This window comes from Pseudonaja textilis, chromosome 8 (genome assembly GCF_049901715.1).
Source record: "Pseudonaja textilis isolate UNSWEBS1 chromosome 8, rPseTex1.2, whole genome shotgun sequence".
NCBI lineage: Eukaryota > Metazoa > Chordata > Lepidosauria > Squamata > Elapidae > Pseudonaja > Pseudonaja textilis.
In genome coordinates, this window is record NC_141997.1 from 31890046 (window position 1) to 31912193 (window position 22148).

The following is a 22148-nucleotide window of genomic DNA, read 5'->3' on the forward strand; positions in this document are numbered from 1 at the left end:
TGAATCAAAAGCTTACCATAGCAAATCATATAATAGCATTGACAATGCTAGGAAAATTGAGTGCTCCCCATGATATTGTGAAATACGAAGAGAAGAATATTCAGATCTTGTTGGCTATGTGGAAATAATGGAGGAACATAATGTTGACCAAAACATGGGAGACTTAAGTTCTAGGCCCTTCTCAGCCAATGGAAGCTCATGTCGGCCAATCAATTTCTTCAAATCCAATCTACCTCAGAAGTTAGTTATTGCATGATCAAAAAGAAAAGAGATCCTTAAATAAACCACTTTGTGCTTTCATAGTAAAAAGTAATAGAAATCTACATGTAAACCATCCACATGTTCTAACTACATTTTGGTGAAACCTTATTTTTTGCTGTCCCTTGCTCCCTCTCATCTTCTCGGGTCTTCCTTACTGGAAATCCAGAGGCGCCTATTGGAGCATTCAAGTTAGGGTTATCATAATCTGGGCTGCAAAAATATAGATGACTACTAGATAGGAACAAGGAAGTATAGACCAAGTTGTCATTATTTAATGGTCTTCTGGACTTTTGCAGCCCAGATATAATAATCTTAAATCAGATAGGTAGATACTAAAAGGACAGATCAAGTGACCTGATGTATAATGTAACTCAGATTTGAGTTCATTTCAAAGTCAGAGCAAATATGGTGGATCAAATGAATGATGTAAGTTCTGACCATACCTCCCATCACCCCTTTTGACCATGCTAGCTAGGGCATATGAGAAACATAGTTCAATAGTATCTAGAGAATCAGACATTGGGAATTCTTGGCCCCAAACAGCTCATGCATTCCAAGCTAATGAAAAACCCAGTCCAATTAAAGAACAGGGCCCCATTGTCTTAAAAGTTAAATGGAAGAGGTGAGCCTTGTAGGCAAGAGCAATATCGATGCGTTGTTCTAGTTAAAAGAAATTAAGGTAAATAATGTGGAGATGGAGGAAAAGATGGTGCTGGAAAAACCAGAGGCATAGAACAGTGTGGTATTCTACCAGTCCGGCTCAGTTTGGCTGAACCAGTAGCTCCAAGGATCATCTGTGAGCAAATTGGTTCGCTCCAACAATCAGCTGCTGGGCCCACCTGCCCGCCCTGGCTCTATTCTAACCTTTATTTCCTGGTTTTCAAGCTCAGCTGCATCGCATGGCATGATGGATTGGTCAGCTGCTGAAGACACAGGGAGATTGCAGGATTGCAGGAGATGGTCAGTAGCAAACCCTCTGCGCACAATGTGCGCATTCACCAAACCGATTGTTACACTGGTTGAATCACACCCCTGAGCCACGCCCACCAAGCCATGCCCACAGAACCGGTAGTAACAATTTTTGAATCCTACCACTGGTATAGAACAATAAAAGAATAAAGATAAAGCTTTATCTTGAAGCTGGCAAACTGATAGAAATAAAAACTAAAGAAAGGAGTGCAAGGGAAATCATATAACTCTACCATAAGAGTGTATTGCTTCAAATCAGTTTAAAGCAGGGGTGTCAAAATGGCGGCTAGCGGGCCAGATGCGTTGCACGCAGGCCACACCCATGCAGGCCACACCCACCCCAACTCCACAAAGGCAAAAAACATCACAATATGTCATGATACATCATCTGATGAGATCGGGTTTGACACCCATAGTTTAAAGAGAAAGCATCCTCCATCTCCTCTTCATATACAAAAAGTAGAGGCCTTGATTATATTAACCAACAGCCCTTTACCTATCCAACAGACCTACAGTTAACATAGACATAGTGTGGGATTATCTGTTTAGTTTGTAATTTCCCCATCTAATCTACAGAAATTCAGGGGTAGCCTTCCGTTCCAGTATTAATAAAGTCTGACCTCCTCAGCTTCTATGCTAGACTAGTTCCACCAACATGTCTTTCATGGTTATCCTATGGGTTAGATCACATACACTCTTTTATATGTGCATCTAAACCGCAAATTCTGAATATAACAAAGACAATTTGTGACAGCTTGGGGGTTTTCTTGGAATAATTGTGAAATGGCCATACAAAACACAGTCAAAGATGAATATAAGCATCTTCCAAACAATTCATGTCTTGAGGGCTACCTCCTTTGGATATTTTTTTGGCAATTTGTTGGCTTTCCTGAGTCTCCTCTTGGTTCATTAGTTCAGGTCCTGGACCATTCCCAACATATTCCTATTTCTTGCTTTTGTTCTACATTAGATGGACCTACAGAAACATGGCTACTTCAAATGCTGATGCTGAGCTTCCAAGCCATTCATATAGGAGTACTTCATGATTTGACTGATTTTATTAAAATACACGTTCTTGTGCATTCAGGTCAATTGTGTCCCTAGTTTGTCCATGTGTAACAATGGCCACTATACATGCAAAGCTCTTTGCCATCTTATTGCTACTCTTTAGAACAGAAATCCCCTAAATCACTTTTTGAGTCTCATAAATTTAAAAAATGTCTATAAAAGGCTTCTTTCAGCAGGTTTATGAAACAGAAAAAATAATTGACAATTTAAATTAGGGTAGTATTGGGTTTCTATTTAGATTGAGTTTGTTAAATTGACAGTAGTGTCAGTTTAATTATGAACAAGTCCATAGCAAATAAAAAGGAGAATGCCACCACATTGTATATATTTAACTGTTGTGCCTAATGTTCATGTTAATGTAAACAATTTAAATATTTAGAATTTTATCTGATAATTTTAGTCTGTGGTTAGCTGCAAAGAGAAAGCGGGTTTTGAAAGGCAGCAGACAAATTCAACAAAGGAAAATAAAAATCCTTATTTATTTCATGTACAGATGTGTTTATTTTCCTTTTTAAATCTAGTGGAATGGTTAAATCTAATGTTAGTTCATATGTTTCATTTTCTTTGCTCTTGATTTTGTTTTGAAGTTTGTTTTAGTGCTGCTCACATTTTCTGTATTTTTTTTTAACCTGGTATGTCCAGATTCTTTTTGCTTATTCTCTTAGACATTCTGCCAGGACATTGGGGAGAAGGGTATCAAAAACATCAAGATGCCTATTGTCCGGGGTGGGATTCAAATTTTTTAACAACCTGTTATGTGGGCATGGCTCTGTGGGCATGGCCATGTGACTGAGTGGGCATGGCTTCTTCTTCTTTCTTTCTTTTTTGCAGCAACACTTTTTGGGCCTTCTGGGACTCAGGGAAGCCTCCTGGGTGGGTGTTTTTGCTCCCAGAAGGCTTCCCTGGGCCCAAGGAAGAAGAAAAAGGAGCACCCCCCCCCCATTCTCCATTTTTTGCCTTTCAGGGCCTTAGGGAAACCTCCTGGGTGAAGCAGTAAGACAGTGAGGGGAATTCCAGCACAGCTGTTCATAGGAACAGCTGATCGTCGGGAGTGGGGAAAGAAATACCTTAAGGAGTGAGTGGGCGGGAAGAACTCAGTCAGTGATGTCGAGCATAACTTAAGGACTGATTGGACGGGGACGGGAGGGGTGGGCGGAGAGGGAGGGGCCAACCAGGGGCATGATTTGCCCATTCTCCGAATTGCACAGAATCATAACAGCCGGTTCTACAGAACTGGTCCAAGCCAGTAGAATCCCACCGCTGGTTATTGTGAACATGCAGTTAAAAGGCTTAAAGGGTTGGGCTTCAATCGTGTGATTGTGACTCCCATTTTGACTTTTCCGTCCTCCCCTGCAGATGTCCTTGGAATTTCTGGAAAATATATGAATTGTAGGTATCAATTAATTGTATTAAAGACTAAATAGCGTACAAACAAGACCATACAAACTGAACTTGGAGAAAGTGTTTCTACTAAGAAACACTGGAATATCATCCAGAGCTTTTCTGGATTGGTGAATTGGTGAATAATCTTTAAAACAGCAAAAAAAATAATAATACATTTTTTAAGCTTAAAGCAGTTCCCATTTTCCACCACCCATTTTCCTGAATTGTGTATGTGTATGTTTTTAATAAACTGAATGTAAGCTAGGCAGAATGGTAGACAGAATTTCAAACGAGCAATTGAAAACCAGTGATTTTCTAAGTTGATGATAGTATGTTCTTAATTTTGCTTTCAAAACCATATTGTGGTGGGCATTTACCCTTCCTGCCCCCCCCCCAACAGCAAATAAGATACGGTCCAATCAGCCTTAAAGACTGTGTGAAGAGTATGCATAATAGAACAACCAGATATATAAATGGAATAATACAAAGAAACGTAATCTGCTACCAAAGCTGTAATTCAATCCTTTTGCAACACAACTGCAGACAAAACTGGGTTATGAATAAGCTTTACAATCCATAGACTGGACTCTACAACCGTGACTGGGTATAAAGCTTCAAATGATTGTTGTCAGCTAATAAGGCAGAAAAATAAAGAAACTTAATGACTGTGTCAGAAAGAGGAAATATTAGTAAATACTAATTTTGGATTAAGGGTACAGCAAAGAAGCCTGTTCCACACCTCCTTCCGTTGTCCTGCAAAGCTGATCATCTTTTCTTAGCCAGGCACAGCCCATTCCCTTTATTCTCCTTTTCTCCTTTTAAAGGCAGGCCATACAAATGCAGGAGGAAGACATTTAATTGAAGGAATGTTTCCCTTTTATTATTTTGGCCACTTCTCTTCTTATCAAACCAAGAGGACAAACAGAAGCTAAGAGGGGTTTGACTTTAATAGAAGATATTGAAATATACTGGGGTGTAAGCTATAGATTTTGAGGGTCCTGTGAGGATCAGACCACCCCCTCAGCACTTCTTGGTCCTCCTTCTTGGTCATCTTCCCTTCTGCTTCCGCTGCCCATTCTCACATATTATTGGTACAACCATATAGTGGGAGAACCCAAGACAAACCAAGTTGCTCTTTTAGCTCCAAACTCTCAGAACCAAACATGGTCTCTTATAAAGCTCCCGGCTAAGAGGGAAAATAAGATGGCTTCCTATTTGCTTCCCTACTTGAATATTTCTTCTATCTTATTTTCTTGCTTCTTAATCTTGCATCAATTTATTGACAGGCCCATGGGAAAATAATTTCTATTGTGTTTGGCGTATGGCTGTGCAAGATCTGCTGTGTAATGCCAAGGTTTCCTCCCCCGAGAAAGAGGCTTCTGTTTTTCTATCTTGAGCATTTCTCAAGAATTTATTTCCCATGTTTCTTTTTGATTATTATTTATCTTAGTTTACTGCTGCAAGTCAATGGTGGGATTCAAATTTTTTTCCTAACGGTTCTGTGGGCGTGGCTTGGTGGGTGTGATTAGGTGGGTGTGGCCACATGGCTGGGTAGGCGTGACTTTTTTGCAGCCACTCCCTCCACCCATTTTGGAGCCTTCTGGGCCTCAGAGAAGCCCCGGGGGAATTTTTGCTCCCAGAGGCTCCTCTGGGGCTCAGGAAAAAAAACGGACCCTGGAGTGGGCGCACAGCACCCCTCAGCTCCATTTTGGGACCTTCCTGGCCTCAGAAGAGCCTCTAGGGGGGCATTTTTGCTCCCAGAGGCTCCTCTGGATCTCAGGAAGACAAAAAGAGCATGGGAGGGGCACGCAGCACCCTTTCACACTCTGTTTTGGGACCTTCCTGGCCTCAGAGGAGCCTCTAGGGGGTGTTTTTGCTCCCAGAAGGTTCCTCTGAGCCCTTCCCTCCATTTTGTGCCTTCCTGGGCCTCAGCAAGGGGAATCCTGGCACAGCTGATTGTATGAACAGCTGATTGTCGGGAGGGAAAAAAACCAAATACCTTAAGGGGCGAGTGCAGGCAGGTGAGGTGAGCGAGCATTGGGCAGGAGGAGCAAGCAGTGACCGGGAGACCAGTTTGGGGACGTGGCCAGACAGAACTTACAACTGGTTCGGTGACCTATGCCAAATCTTTGCTACCAGTTTGCCCAATCCAGTGCGAACCGGCTGAATACCACCACCACTGCTGCAAGTGATTAAAAAGTTACCACTGTTGATGCTTCTGTTACATATTTCTCTCTCTCTCTGAAGCTTCCCCAAACAATACTTTCTCAATCTTTCCTCAGAATTTAACCAAAAAAAACATGGAGGCCACACCGATGGAAAGTGGTTGTGTAGTGAAGTGCAAGCCATTCACACACAAACATCTTGGCTATCTTGCATGCGCTTGACTAAGCATAAGTGCAGAAACATTGTATTCCATCCATGAAAAATATTAAATTGATAAAACTCATGTTGGACAACTTTTCCACACAGCACTAACTTAATATTTCAGTCCATCCATACAGTCTTTATTCTCGACTTGTCATTTGACGGCAGGCATTGAGCCATCATTAATCTCTCATTTCTGTTATATTCTCCACCGTTTGGGAAATGCTTAGGGAATATATGATAGAACTATAATAGTTGTATCATCACCTTACTATATTTTCTTTTTCAATACAATAACTAAAAATGCCACGTAATGCACAAGGTTTTAGTTTACTTCTATTTGATGTCATCAACTTTTGGCCTTTTTCTGGAAAGAATGGATTTGATCTATAAGCTTCCATTTTTCTGGAAAAGCAGCCCAATCCAATTAAAAGAAATTGGAGATTCGGACTTGCAGTAGGCCTCCATCTCTTCTGGAAGTAATGACAATTCAGCGATAATATATCATACAAGCTGGCTCAGTGCTTTAACTTATTCTTCTAGGTATCTCTAGAAGTTAAATTTGGCTGAATTGCCTGAAACCCAGTGAGACTCCTAAAATGCATGTAAGGGTTGGCCTTCAAGAAAATTAATATGCAGGTAGTTCTCCACTTATGAGCACAACGGAGCCCAGAATTTATGTTGCTAAGCAAGACCTTTGTTCAGTGAGGTTTGCCCCATTTTATGAACTTCCTTGCCACAGTTGTTAAGTGAATCATTGCAGTTATTAAATTAGTAACATGGCTAAGTGAATCCGGCTTTGCCATTGACTTTGCTGGTCAAAAAGTTGCAAAAGGGAACCATTTTACCCCGGGGACACTGCAACTGTCATAAATATGAACCCATTGCCAAGCATCTGCCTTTTGATCACGTGACCAATGAGGATTCTGCAAGAGTCATAAATGTGAAAAGCGATCATAAGGCACTTTTTTCAGTGCTGCTGTAACTTTGAACAGTCACTAAATGAACCGTTGTTAAGTCAAGGACTACCTGTATTTGTTAAGGGCAATTTGCTAGCCTCATCTATTCTTTTTTAGCAAGTTGCAAAAGCACTTTTTATGACTTCTAAGTACCTTCCCCAAGTTAAGAATATTGCTGGCTCCTTGGTTTAGAATATTACCAGGGGTGCGATTCAAACATTTTTTACTACCAGTTCTGTGGCCATAGCTTGGTAGATGTGACATGGCTTGGTGGGCATGGCAAGGGAAGGATACCGTAAAATCTCCATTCTCACCGGACTCCAGGGGAAGGATACTGTAAGATCTCCATTCCCTTCTCACTCCAGGGGAAGGTTACTACAAAATCCCATTCCCTCCCCACCCCACTAACCTGATTTCCAGCTCCGTTCTCCTGTGCAGGGCAACAAAAGAAAACCAAGCCAATCATCTGGGACTTGGGAGGCAGAGAATAGATGGGGGTGGGGCTAGTCAGAGGTGGTATTTGCAAGAATTATTGCAGAAGGAAGAAGTGAATCTAGGATTACAAGTTTGGGTGCAACACATTGTTAACTAATTGTCTGGTGTTATTGTCAGATTGCTTAGGGAAATATCAATCCCAGGTTTTTTCATTGTCATCCTGAGAACAAAGCCCCCCACACACATAGCAAACATTATATTGTCTGAAAGAATGATGGAAGACAAGTATGAATAACTAAAGATGACAGAGGTCAGTGTTGTGAGATGATTTTTCTGCAATGGGTATACGTGATTTAGAAGTCAGAAAAGTTTATCCAGTCCTATTTTTGCTTCCAGGTATTTTTAGTCCATAGTAGAATCTATATATTGCCCATTCTCCCAACTATTTTGAGCTCCTGCTCCCATTAGAGATAAATAAACATGCTTGAAGTTTATACTGATCTCTGAGCAGATTTATTAAACAGCATATCTGTGAGCACTTGGATAGACATCTATAATTAATAGGAGCCAGTCTGGATTTATTGCAAACAAATCATGCCAGAGTATCATTATATCCTTCTTCAATAAAGTTATTAACTTAATTGATCAGGAAAATGCAGAACAGATTGTGTAACAAAACCTTACCAAACCCTTTGACAGAGCATATCAGGATGTCCTCCCTCATAAAATGGTGGAACATGGGCTTGACGTTGTTACTGTTACCATGTTTCTCATAAAATAAGGCCGGTTCGTATATTTTATTGAGCCCCGAAAAAACGGCTAGGCCGTCTTTTCAGGGGTGACTTAATTCCCCCCCTTGCATCCTCATCTAGAGCGCCCCGCGGGCAACCTCGCCACCAGCCGCTCCTAACGGGTGATCATGGCGAAGCGCAGAGAGCTCCCTACTCCCACCAAACACCTTTGCTGCAGACCCAAGACCTTTGGCACCCGCCGCTGTTGCTTTCCCTTCTGCCCATTCTGCCGCCACATTTGGAGCTGCCGCTTCCATGTTTGGAGTGCCGCTGCCATTTGGAGTGCCGCTGCCATTTGGAGCACCACCGTCATGTTTGGAGCTGCCACTTCCGCGTTTAGAGCTGCTGCTGTGTTTGGAGTGGCGGCGGTGCTCCAAATGGTGGTGGTGCTCCAAACAGTGGCAGTGCTCCAAATGCAGAAGCGGCAGCTCCAAACGCAGCGGCAGCTCCAAATGCGGACATGACAACTCCAAACAGTGGCAGTGCTCCAAACAGTGGCAGTGCTCCAAACAGCGGTGGTGTTCCAAATGTGGAAGCGGCAGCTCCAAACGCGGTGGCAGCTCCAAATGCGGAAGCGGCAGCTCCAAACGGCAGCGATGCTCCAAACAGCAGTGGTGCTCCAAACGTGGAAGTGGCAGCTCCAAACGTGGCGGCGGCATGGGCAGAAGGGAAATCAACAGCAGCGGGCACTGAAGGTCTTGGGTCTGCCACAAAGGTGCTTGGCAGGAGTAAGGAGCTCTCCGTGCTCTGCCATGATCGCCCATTAGGAGCAGCTGGTGGCGAGGAATTGCTGCCTGCGGGGTGCTCCTAATGGCAAGTCCCCCCCACCCTTCTCCCCATTTCGCATGTTTTAAAATAGGCCTAAATTTGGGGGGAGGGGCTTAATTTCATTTTATGCCTAGAAAACATGCTGGGTCTTCCTACTGGGGGAGGCCGTATTGTTGGAGAAACATGGTAGATGAACCCTATGATGGCAAGGAATCTTGGATATAATGTGATGTTTGAACAATAGGAAAATATGTGGATGAAGGGTTTAAAATTTAAATTAAATTATAATCTAAAAGAGGATTTCTATAAGATGATGTATCGTTGGTATTTAACAAGTAAGTTATCTAAGATATTTAAAGGTATATCAAATGAATGTTGGAAGTGTAAAAGTAAAAGAAGGGATTTTTTATCATCTTTGGTGGACATGTGATAAAGCAAAAAAAAAAAGTTTTGGAATATATTTTTTATTTTAATACAGAAAATTTTAAAAATGGAAATAAAAATGAAACCATAACTTTTCCTTTTGGGCTTAATGGAAAAAGAACTGGAGAAAAAAATTGGAACTTTGTTGTTGTACATATTGACAGCAGCTAGAGTACCGTATGCACAAAAGTGGAAGGACACTTTGATTCCTACCATGGAAGAATAGTTGCAGAAGTTGATGGAGTTGGCTGAAATGGCAAAACTGACCATAAGTAATTTGTTTTCCACATGGAAACCACTTCTGAACTTGGTGCTTGATTTGGAAAAGAATGAAACTCTGACTTTGGGTTTTACAGATTAAACTGATAGATCTTCATAGAAATGACTTGTTCATACTATTATGGAAAAGCAACAAGTTATGATTTAATGTTAAATGCCTTATTTTACTGTAACAGAGAGAGTTGGAAATCAATGCTTCCTTTTCTCCGCCCCCACGCCTTTCCTCACCTTTCTACTCTCTTTCCCCCGCCTCTACTGCTTTTCTATTTACTTTGTATTTTGTATTTTACAATACTTTATAACTCAATTAAAATGTTAAACTTAAAAAAAAAAAAAGATGAACTCACTGATGGCTAAATATTTGCACCCAGAGTGTTCCTCGCTGGTTCCACTTCAGCCTGGAGGGAAATACTGTCCTTCCCCAGAGCAGAGAAAGATAGAAACACACATGACGTGCCCTCCCATAAAGATGAGGTGAGGTCAGGTGAATAGAGGTTAGTTAGCTTAAAAGGTTCTGTTCTCCCCATTTGGCATCTTTGATTGCCAGTTATATTGCACTCTACCAAAATAATAGGATATTTTGCTTGATCTGGTCATGGCTAAGAATTGTGCAATGCAATTCCAGCACAGCTGAAGAGAAGGTTGGGGAAGGCTACGGTAGGAGATGGTCTTAGAAGGGAGGCAGAGGGGGAAAAAAATCTGAAACAATCCTTTCCCAACCCCCACCCCCGAATCCTGTGTCATGTTCAGCCCTGTGTGCCATTACTTGGCTAGATCAAGCTCCGTGACTTTTCAGAAGGACAGGTATAGATATTTCCAAAGACAAAGGGAATTGCCAATAAGCTTTTTGATCTGCTGGTGTTTCTCTTTTCCTTTTTTTTTGTTTGTTTGCGTTGGAGCAATTTAATATTCCGCAGATCTGAGAACTTTTCTTTCCCAATTAAAAAAAATGAATCAACTGGAATGCCTAGAGGAAAACTGGCTGATTCAATTTATTGCTTTGCCATCATGCTCTCTGTTGTGTTATAGGAGCCAAAGTAAACTATCTACCTCTATTCTTGGAATCCAGATATATCTGGGCTTTCTGAGTCTTTTCTTTTGGAAAAAGAAAAAGAAAAGAAAGCCTGAAGAATACCTGTTAATGTGACAAAAAAATTGGGCTTAAATGTACAGAAAATGAATACCAATTGCTGCTCCAATGGGGCAAAACAGGCTTATGGGTGGTCTACAGAATCCTTTTTTTCCTGCTCCCAAAAAGTTGGTGCCCTATTGATTGTTGACAATTAACAAAAAACTATGTGTGAGTCACAAGATTATGCCATTACACCTCTACATTTTTTTTTAAAAGCCCAAATCTCCCCTATATTAATACTCTTCTCTCTTGGAAATTAGTCTACTCAACTATATATTATTTGTCCCTGAAGCATCCAGAAATAGACCTAGTATGTCTCCTGAGCTTGGAATGTTTAGGTGGTCTTGCTGTAGGTTGTAGGAACATGGAATTCTTTCTAGCAGTTATGGGTATGTCCTATTTGTCTTATAGGTTATTTCATGGTATATATTCTTGGGAAAACAGCTTCTACAACTTGCAAGGATGCCATATTTTCATTATGTGGTTATTTATGGCCTTCTTTATTATGTGGTTATTTATTGCCTTCCTCCAATACAAGGAAATTTACGTTAATTTTATGGGTCATCTGTGCTCCAGCCAGATTCAGACTTGCTTGGATACAACAAGTATATTTTTTCAATTTTTCTTCAAAATAATCTTGGAATGTAGCTGGTAAAATCTTTTGAAATTTTTCTTATTAGAACTCCATCCAGAGTTGCATGAGTAGGCAACCTTCTCTGTGGGATTGGGGAAATATGAAGAACTTCCTGTTGAGGACTTCACGTTGAGGAAGCCTCTCAAAAAAATCTTACTTTCACTTGGGTTCACTCTTGGGTCTTCAAGGTAATTCTGCAGAAAATGATCTGTTGGCCATCTTGATTTTCTATAAAACTGCTCTCTCTCTCTCATTTTTTTCCCTCCTTCATCCAAACAGCAATGCCTATCCCCATAATACAGACACTGGGCTTTGTAGGTTGCTGTGACAACTAACATCACAATGGGTATATTCATACAACCTACTTAACGAGATGTGTAAACCACTGAAAGACTTAGCAGTCACATTTGCACAATATGTCTGACTACTATTCCATCAATCTTAGCTAGGGTTTGTGTGTGTGTGTGTGTGTGTGTGTGTGTGTGTGTGTGTGTGTGTGCCTGACAATGTTATATTGCCAACCAACCAACTAGTGTGGTTATTTTACAGTTCAGTATATTATGCGTACCAGAGAATGAATTAATTCAGTACCCAGGTGAGGTTAAACATGCCTTGTGAATGCAGCCATCTTGTCAAAAACTCCACCAAAAAATTGCCCATGTCACTGTCGAATGCTGAAAATGCCCCATGGATTATCGGTGCTTATGTCTGTCTGAAAATTAGCACATGAATGATCTCCGCTGAAAATCACTGTGTGTGTGGTAGCTTTCGATCAGCACAACACCCACTTGTGTCCCTATCACTGGGAATGTCTGCAGCCCTCCCAGAGCAGTTTGAGCCCTGGTGAATGAATACCCTTCCAGTTCTGGGATTTCTCTAAATCAGGCCAAATGTGACGAAAGTCAACATGCAGCGCTCATAAATCTTGGGGATAAAGAGAGAAAACGATACAAATGAGGAATGCAGTCTTGCAAGTGTGTTTAAGGGCCTGGCAACTTTTGACAACTGAAAGCAATGTGGAATTGGTGGCGGAGACCTACACAAAGAAAAATGTCAACTTTGAAGGGAGGGTATGGAAAGGCTTTCGTGCACAAACAAAGCCGCAAAAACACAAAGTGCCTCTTGAAATAGCAGAGTGATAAGTCTATTGAGCGTGTGAGTCATCTTTTCAGTGGCTGAGAATGATTAGGTACAGATTGCCATCGGGAGAACGATAATTCCCTCCCCAGTTTCTCTCCCCTTTTTTAAATCTCTAGTGCTTGCCCAGTTATTACGACATTCAAATTGCCAACATCAAACTAGATTGTGGCCTTTTTTTTTGGGGGGCTCGTTTGGGAGCATTGTTGGTCAGCACCAAAAAAATAAAACCAGTTTCTTTGCAGGTCTAGCTCTGCAGCGAAAGGGTCAAAACTGCCAAAATGGCTACCTTTTGCAGCCGCCATCTTGACACTGCTTGGCCTTCTCCCTGTGGACATCCCTGCTTCTTTAATAAAGCCCAAGTGCCTCAGGAGGAGGCAGTTATATACACTTCTCTCAAAACTTAGAAGTAGGAGAACCACATAAAAATGTCTGAAGTCCTTAACCAGCTATAGATCCTTCCTCTTAAACTCCAAACTTTTCCTAAATCCCAGCTCTGTGCAATGACTTATTCAGATAAACTATTGCAATTTATACTCTTTGTCCCTCTTCCCTTTCTCTCTCTCTCTCTCTCTTCCCTCCCTCTCTCTCTCACACACACAGTTTATTAATGTTGTTTTCATCTTTGACATGGTAATGTATCTATTCAGGAGGTGCCTGACCAACAGAATAAAGGCCCTGGATTTGTGTTAAGTGCTTAAAATGCAAATCGGCTCCCTTGCACAAGATGACTTTCTCGTTATTCCTCCATAATTATATCGATACCATTGCATCATCCCAAGAATTAGAACATAATGAAGACAATGTTCACTTAGCTTCAAAGGAACTGGATTCATTTAAACCATCCACTCCTAATTAATAATTTTCAAGGGCCTAAAATAAGAACATGATGAATGACAACAGGAGACAGCTTCTGCTGAAGTCAGTGGAAAATCTGCTAGAGACTAGCAGAGAGTAAGGTGAGAATGACTCTGGTGTTTGCATGATGGGAAGAATTCAAAGTAGCAGATACCTTGCAAACACCTGGAATTGCAGAGGGTAAAGTCCTTGATATTGGAGGGAGCTTTGGCATACTTTGAAGAAGGTTGACACATTAAAAATATTGTTTCCAACTACAAGAAGCAACCATTCCACATTCTTCTTCATTGCTCAGATCACACGTATCCAGCTGTAGACACTACATTTTAATAAGAATTTAGACAAACTTGAATAGGGCAGAGAATCTGGTAAAGGAATGGAAGCAAAGTCCTACAAGAAGATGATTATAGAAGAATAACCCTCTTCAATTTATGGAAGAGACTTTTCACAAAAGGTCAAAACTTACCCTCTATTATTCCAGCATGGAGGGCAAGGAATAATTTTCACAATGTTGAACATTCTGGTCGAAAGTTAGGAAAAATTTAGAATAGTTTGCTGCTAAACCAGTTACCCTCCTCCCTTTTCTAGATATGTTCAGAGTGAAACTGTCCAGCCATCTACAAAAGTCACTTCATCTTCAATTCTTTGCTGACTGATGCACACACACACACACACACACACACACACACACACACACACATATCCCACAGGTTGAATTGGTAGTCCCCAGCAATTCCCTGTGCCAGCACCAACTCAGCCCCAATGAGGCTACTCAAATGAAGCCAACACTTAGTTCTCAATGCAAGGTTAGTCCGGTCCACTAGGCCAAAGCAAGTTCCAAGGCAAAGGCAACTCCACAGGCAAAGGCAAGGCAAGGCAAAGGAAACACCTGAAGAGACACATATCAAAGTTAAAGTCAAGAACACACAGCAACAAAACAAACAGGTTGTTTCCAGCATTGTCTTCATCTGTCTGCTGTGCTAAATAGCCAATTTCTGGTGCATCCCATCGAGCGGTGAGGCTGCCTCCTCGTGAGTAATCTGGCTGACCTTCTCTGCTTCTGCCTTTTCTCTGCCCTACATATTCTTGAATCAGTGGCAGAAGGCAGTTCCTCCTCCTCCTCACTGACCAGCTGCAGCTGCCTGAGTTCTCCACCTGAAATCTCAGGCCTGTCCTGCTGCAGCTCGGCTTCAGCCAAATCCAGTCTTAGACAATTGCTTGGACCAACTCTCCTCCAGATGTGCCTGGAACTGTTTCATCTTCCTCCAAGCTCACATCTGGAGAGGTATCTGGGGAAGCCTCCAGGGGAGTCATCACAAATTCCTGCACCTAAACTGGAAAATTCCAATCTATGAATTGGAATATGTCAAATCAGTGAGGAAAAGCATCCCAATGTTTATCTCCCTTGATGGCAGAAGAGCAGGAAAGAAAAACTTTATTAGAAGACAAAAGCTTCACCAAGTTTGAAGTCTTTAAAAAACCCTAAAAACTTCCGAATGCCTATTAAAAGCTCGTGTGACATCAATAGTGCACAAACACTGCTTTTAACCCATTTTTCCAAAACAAACCCCTTCTTTAAGAGCTGCTTCAGTCTTTTTACCACTTATTTCTCTCAGGATAAAATCAGCACATATCCTATGCCACAAGATGGTTTAACTGATTTTTGCTCAATGAGTAGTATGGACCCAGTCAACAAACCATGGTTAAGTTTGGCTTATCGAGCAGGATGTATCCACCGAGCCTGTTGTTGTGAAGGCGCATTTCATAGATTGAACTGGGAATCCCCTCAAGGGGCTGAAAGAAGAATAGGATGCCTCTCACTCAGGTTCCCATGCTCGTTTTAGCACAACACACAATGCACTGAATTCAAGCTGTACTGGAAAGAACTCCAGACGATGCCAGACTTGGCTGCAGCCCTCTGCTCATTGGTTTCAGAGAAGTCAAGGAGAGGTAGTCCTGTATTTGTCTGACCAAGATTTCCTGAGACCGTAATTAAGCACACACTTAGTCCAAACAGCACTTGTTTTATTTCAATGCTGGGAATTATTTTCATTCCCAGCTGGTAATGAGTCCCAAACAGTTCCTCAAGATAAGCACCCACCTTTATCTCCTTTGAATTGCTGCTAACAACTAAAGTGCCAAATTAACTGTAAAAAACCATCCGAAGTACAAAGTCCACACAGAGCTTCAATGTTTAATCCAAACAGAGCAAACGACTTTGCTTCCTGCAAAGGTTTCTCTACCTTTGCACTTCCTGTATACCTTAAGGGAGGGACAATCACCTCCAAGCCTTACTCCCAAGTTGCCCCTTTTGTCTCAGCTGCTCTTGCCTTCTGGCAGCTCTGTGTGCACTGGGAGCAGGCTCCCCTTGTTCTTCTGCCTCACTGCTGCCAGACTCCGGAGGGTCTGGAGTCAGCACATAACTCCCAGATGGTCCTGGCCCCATCTCTGCATCGGACTCAGGACCTCATCCAAGTCTTCTCCAGATTTCCAGACTGGTCCCTATTCTTCCCCACTGTCCAATTCCCCTGCCATCTGCACAGTCTGCCAGCAAACCACAACAGTACTCAATTTTCTCCAAGAATGGGTCACATGGTGATCCTCTTACTCCTACAACCACAACTCTATGGGGTAAGTTGAGCTGAAACAGCAGAACTGGGTCCCAAGTCACTCGCTATAATTGAACCTTCAGTGAACAATGGTAAGTCCTACCCTATCAATAGAGACCTCTCGTCCTTTACAGCAGTGGTCACCAACCAGTGGGCCGGGGACTACTGGTGGTCCGCAATAAAATTTTGGTGGTCCGCAGAGAAATGTCACCCCCAAATCACCCCCCCTCCAAAGCAATTAATCCAGGCTGCACGGGAACACAAGGCTGCGCCACCCAAATGGCCTGTGGGAACACAAGGCTTGCGTCACTTGCATTGTGAACAACACAGGGTAGTGAGGGGAGGGGGGGAAAGGGCAGAGGGGGACTCGCCCCATATGCCTGGCCTGGCCACTGGGCTGCTTCTTTCCACTTCTTTCTTCTTCTGATTTTGGCTGCATGCAAAGAAAACAGCAAAAGTATTTCTTTCTCTCCCCCAAACTCCGCCAGAAATGAATCTTTGGGGCCCTGCAAGGCGTCCTGCTCCAAGAGGCTGCGCCAGCGCGACAAGTCTCACAAAGACTCATTTCTGGCAGAGTTTGGGGGAGAGAAAGAAAGACTTCTGCTGCTTTCCTTGCATGAAGCCAAAAGTCTCTCTCTCTCTCTCTCTCTCCCTCTGAGAACAGATCTGGAAACAGTATCTTGTGATCCCAAATAAAGAATGATCAATCGGTAGGAAAACGGGGTGGGGAATTTTCCTGCAGACTTTTTTTGGGGATTTTCCCAGGGTTTCTGGTCCACGGGATTTAAAATTGAGTTTGGTGGTCCCTGAGGTCCAAAAGGTTGGCGCCCCTCTGCTTTACAGCACCAGCCAAAAGGCAGGCTGTTTTAACTACTGCAGTGTGTGTGTGAAAGGAAATGCAAACTGGAATAGCATCGCAGTGAACACCACTCAGCTGTCGTGAAGGAGAAATGAGTTCCAAGTGCTTTTGTAATTTAGAACCACAAATATAATGAAGCTTGGAAAAGAGTACATGGAGAGAAACAGTGAGTGTTTAACTGGTAAGCTGCAGGCTAGATCAGATAGTGGTTAATAAGTAAGTCCGTTCCAATGGATGCATAAACAGTGTTCTCTCCCTCCCTCTCTCTCTCTCTCCCTCCATCCCTCTCTCCTCCTCCCCTCCCATCTCTCTCCCTCCCTCCCCTCCTCCCCCCCCCCCTCTAAAGTACTCGCCTAGAATTGCCAGTGAGAGAATAGGCGGCTATATAGATGTAAATAAATAAATAAATAATAAAATTAAATAAATTACTAATCTCGGAAGAAGGCTTCTCTCCCTCCCTCCTCCCCCCCCCTTTCTGTATCTGTAATGCCTCTCAATTTAATTCCATACCCTGATTGGAATAAAGAGAAATCCCGTACAGATTGGGATTAAGATAAAGTTTTTCAACGTTATAGACATATTTCTCCTGTAAAGAGTTCACGCGATCGTAATTCATGGCTTTATAAATCTAGAGCCAGTGGGGGTTTAGTGGCCAAGAGAGATTTTGTACACTGATGGCCCAACGGGACCATGAGATGGAGATGGAAAAATTATTGAGAGCTGCTGCAAAAGGTTTGGCTAACCCTGGACTTGCAGTTGCTTGCATTCACCTGGTACCCCTTTTTCTCGTGTTCTCTTTTCAAACACAGTAAAATAATAGAATGAACGCTACTCACACACCACTCTAATCCATTCCATTCCCTTTTATCTTATTGCACACTTTATCTTCAAGGGAAAAATTGTATTACGGGTAGTCTTCAACTTACAACAGTTTTATTTAGTGACCAAAGTTACAGTGGCACTGGGAAAAAAAGTGACGCATGACCATTTTTCACACTTATGGCTTTTTTTTTAAGCATTCCCAGGGTCACGTGATCAAAATTCAGATGCTTGGCAACTGGCTCTTATTTATGACCATTGTAGTGTTCCGGGGGTCATGTGATCCTTTTTTGTGACCTTCTGACAATCAAAGTGAATGGGGAAGCCAGATTCACTTAACAACTGTGTCGCTAACTTAACAAATGCAATGATTCACTTAACAATTGGGGCAAGAAAGGTTCTGAACTGCGGCAAAACTCACGTTAAAAAAATGTCTTACTTAGCAACACAAATTTTGGCCTCAGTTGTGGTCGTATGTCGAGGACTACCTGTCTTTCATAAATTGGGTGGCAGTTGTAAGGAGCATCTTTAATGCAATCTTTGCTTTGAAAGCAAGTTCTCCGGGACAGAGTCTGAATAAATACATTCAAGAGCCCTGAAAGAAAACAAGACAAGAACCAAATCTGAGAGTCCCTCCCAGTGAAGATCCGGTGTCTTTCTTCTGTATTTTAAATAAGAGAAATGCACTGACAACCAAAGAATGAAATTGGAACTGGCCCCTTCAGAGCAGGGCTACTTACTCATAAGAAATTCCATTGCCTTCAATAGTCTTTAAAGCAGGTGGGTAGAGGACTGGCGATTTAATCCATGAGAGAGAGAGAGAGAGAGAGAGAAGCCTTATTCCGAGATTATTTATTTAATTAATTGTATTAATTATTATTCACTTATTTAAATTTATATAGCCACCGACTCACGCAGGGCAACTCTAGATGGGTCAAGTTCCACTGACTAGATGGAAAGAATTAACAGCCTAGATAATACGCCAGTTGAAATATTCGTTTTTTAAAACGCGGGGAGGTTTTTTTTTTTTTTTTACTTTTTTAAAGGTTCATTTGAACTCAGGCCTCATTTTAAAAAGAAAGAAAGAAAGAAATCCAGAGAGACCGGGTTCAAAGTAGGGAGCACGCACATTGGGAAAGGATCCGCGTCTTCCCTCCTCCCCGCCGACACGGGAATTCTCCAAGACCAACCTGAAGCGGCGGCAGCGGCGGCGGCATCGCCCCTTTGGGCTCCGCATTAATCACACTGACACTTCCATTCATCCGGTAGCCCCGGGCGGGGGCGTTAATCGCGGGCCCTTTTTTGAGCTGTGAAGGGTGAAACGTTTTGCCATATGCTGAAGCTCCCTCTCTCGGAGCGAGGGAATTAGCCGACCCGTAAGTCCTGGGGATGGATAGCTCTTTCCACCCCGCTCAGCAAAGAGAGGCGGGATCAGGCTCTCTGAGGCAGGCCAGAAGCCGGTGCTTGCCCCCCCCCCCGCCCAATAAAATAGATAAAAGGGGAATATTATTCTGCGCCAGCCCTTGCCTGCCATGTGTATATATGTGTGTGTGTCTATATATATATTTTTTCAAAGGCAATGCACTGGATCTCCGGTTTAAGTCACACCACGCAAGCACGGACCTAACACTTTGATGGATACCGAATAAAAGGCATATTTTCTGCGTCGGCTTAAAAAGACCAAACCCCCCCAAATTAAAAGCAGGAAGCAGCCGGTTAAGGCTCGTTCCCCCGAGAAGAGGGCAGGGAAGGATCTGGTGCATCTTCTCAGCAGGGAATCCCCCGCGGAAAGCCTGGCCCGGGCACCAGGGGGAAAATCTAAGATATAAGCTCCGGGGCTGCCAGTCCCCCCAATTAATAAGACTATTTGGCGATTCCGTAATCCGAGTCCAGCTTGGATCTCAGGGCCGCCTCTCGAGGGCCAGATCCGCGGGGTTCAAAGGAGCTGAAAGTCTCCGGGGAGAGTCCCGGAGCCTTTCCTTGGAAAGCAACCATCGGGGTAACCTGGGGGTCTCAGGGGGGAAAAGAAGGGCAGCAGAGGAGAGCGATTTGGACTCGAATAGAATTGAGTCCCTCCAACCCTGGATCGTCCCGTGGTTAATTCTACTACCCCTGAACGTTTCCAGGGTTTCTTCCTGCTGGGTCGGGGGCTTCTCTTAAAACTCTCGGCGAATTGTGTGTATGTGGGGGGGCAAAGAACGGGACTGGGCGCGACGTCCCTGTGCGGAAAAAGTCCTAGAAAAGTGCGGGCTGAGGATTTCTTCCCCCGCCGCAGAGTGGAGTCGAGCTCCCACTCGGCGGAGTGGAACGGGGTCGGCTGGACGAGTTGTGGGGGTGGAGGGAAGAGGAGGCTTCTCTGGCGGATAAAAGGGGGCAGTTGAATTGATGCTCCAGGCCGAGCCTGGAGACTTTTCGCGCCGGCGATCCACAGTATCGTCAAGACCCTCATTTCAGGCCCAGGCGTCACTATTGCTGCTCGGGGGGGTAGGCCAAAAAAGTCAAAATGGCGGTCACGACGTCGACGCTGTCTTGTAAATACGAATAGAGGATTCGGTGGCACTGTCGTGGCCGCCATCTTGACTTTTCTGACCATAGTTGGCCGGCTCCACCTCAGCCCTATTAAAAACCCTTCTTGAAAAAATTAGTGCTAATTAATTTGGTTTCCAAAAGGCCGGAACCAACTTCAGGTCGGATGCTTTCCCTCTCCCTGTCTTCGGGACCCCGAGGACATGTTGTGGTAGCAACGGTCGACTCACAAAGGTCTCGGCCCTGTCGGACAAAGGATGCTTCTCACGGGATAGGCAAACTGATGAGGTAGAAACACCATCTGACACTAAGATTTCATGGTCATCGGAAAGTGCCCAAGAATGTGGTTCCGGACACGTTTGTTATATATATTTATATTAGCCTCACACTGACGTTGTATTGATCCTTGGGATGGCTTCTTAGTTTTTAACTCGGTTATGTCTATGGAGATTCTCAGTCAACTTGTCCCAAACCATGATCTGGAGACTGAGAATCTCCATAGACATTTGGGGCTTAGCCTGTTATATGAACCCAGTCATTTATGGTTTTGTAACTGGAGGGCTTAACCCAGTGTGCGCACCAAGGTTAAACAAACTCCGGGCTAGTGCAAGGTGTAAATCCGTGCACGGAGCGCCTTTTGATAGTATCCTGAATTATAAATAAAACAAATATCCGGTTTCTCTTATTTTAACAGGGACCGGACATCCAAGCGACTATATTTAAGGGACCCCGAGGTGCCGAGTTTGCGGAAACCCCTGGAAAGAAGCGGGGGAGAAACGCGCTTGGCTTTATTCCACGACTGAGCGTGTGGGATCTCTGAGCCTCGCTTGCTCTCTCTTCCCGGGGAGCCTCCGAGGGCGGCTGGTGCAGATCTCCTCCCCATCACGAGGCCATCGCTTCATTTTATCCTAGTTGGTGGCATTGCGGGTCAAAAAAAAAAAAGAGAGAGAGAGGGAGAGAGAGAGATGTCCCGCATCTGGATCCCTCGAAATCTATCCCCCTTCCTTCATCGATGCTTCTTCGCCTCGCCAGGGTAAGTTAAAGCCGGGCGCGGCGGGATCTCTGGCGGACGAGCAAGTAGGACCGACCCCACTTAACGGGGCGAGGGAGATCGGCAGGACAGGCGACCCCGCAGTCGCTCTGCACTTGAGAAATATTTGGGAGTGGGCGGGACCTTCCTATTTGCTTAGTAAGCAATTCTTTCCCTGCCCAGCAAGGGGTGGGGATGGGGGGGTTTAAGCTGCCTGGAGTCTCATCGCCAACAGACGGGACTCTGGGTGTTTCACCTCCGACTTTTCCCCAGACCAGCAACCCCCAACCTTTCGGGTACCAGGGACCATTTCCATGGAGACAGTTTTTTTCCCCGCGGAATGGAGGGGGCGTAGTTTCCTGTGCTGCCTGCATCCCACGGATAAGACTTCGCTTGTTTGCCTGGACCGGTTTTTGGCGTGCCGCGGGCCGGTGCCGATCCGCGGGCCGGGGGTGGGGGAAGGGTTGGGGGCCCCTGCCCGAAACGACTCTGGGTGACTTCTGCCTTCTCGCCAAAGGGGAGGCAAATCGCCTCCTCCGGCCGCCTGATGAAGGCTGATCGCGGCCAAACCCATCAGGACTCCGCCAGACGGGACTTTTGACATAAGCGGCATCAACTTTTCGCCTTCTCCGGGAAGCGGGGATTCCGCGCCGCCTGCTTAAAAAAGGAGCTGCAATCTGGCCAGGGAAAAAAAAACGAAATGGAAAGTGAGAAATGGAAAGTGAGAACCAAGGCAACCATCGCCCGAACGTCTCCACCCCCCTCCCCCTTCTGCAGTTTTCTGTGCATGGACGGGACACACAGGAACTTTCAGTCTCGGCCACGAATCGAAACGCTGAAA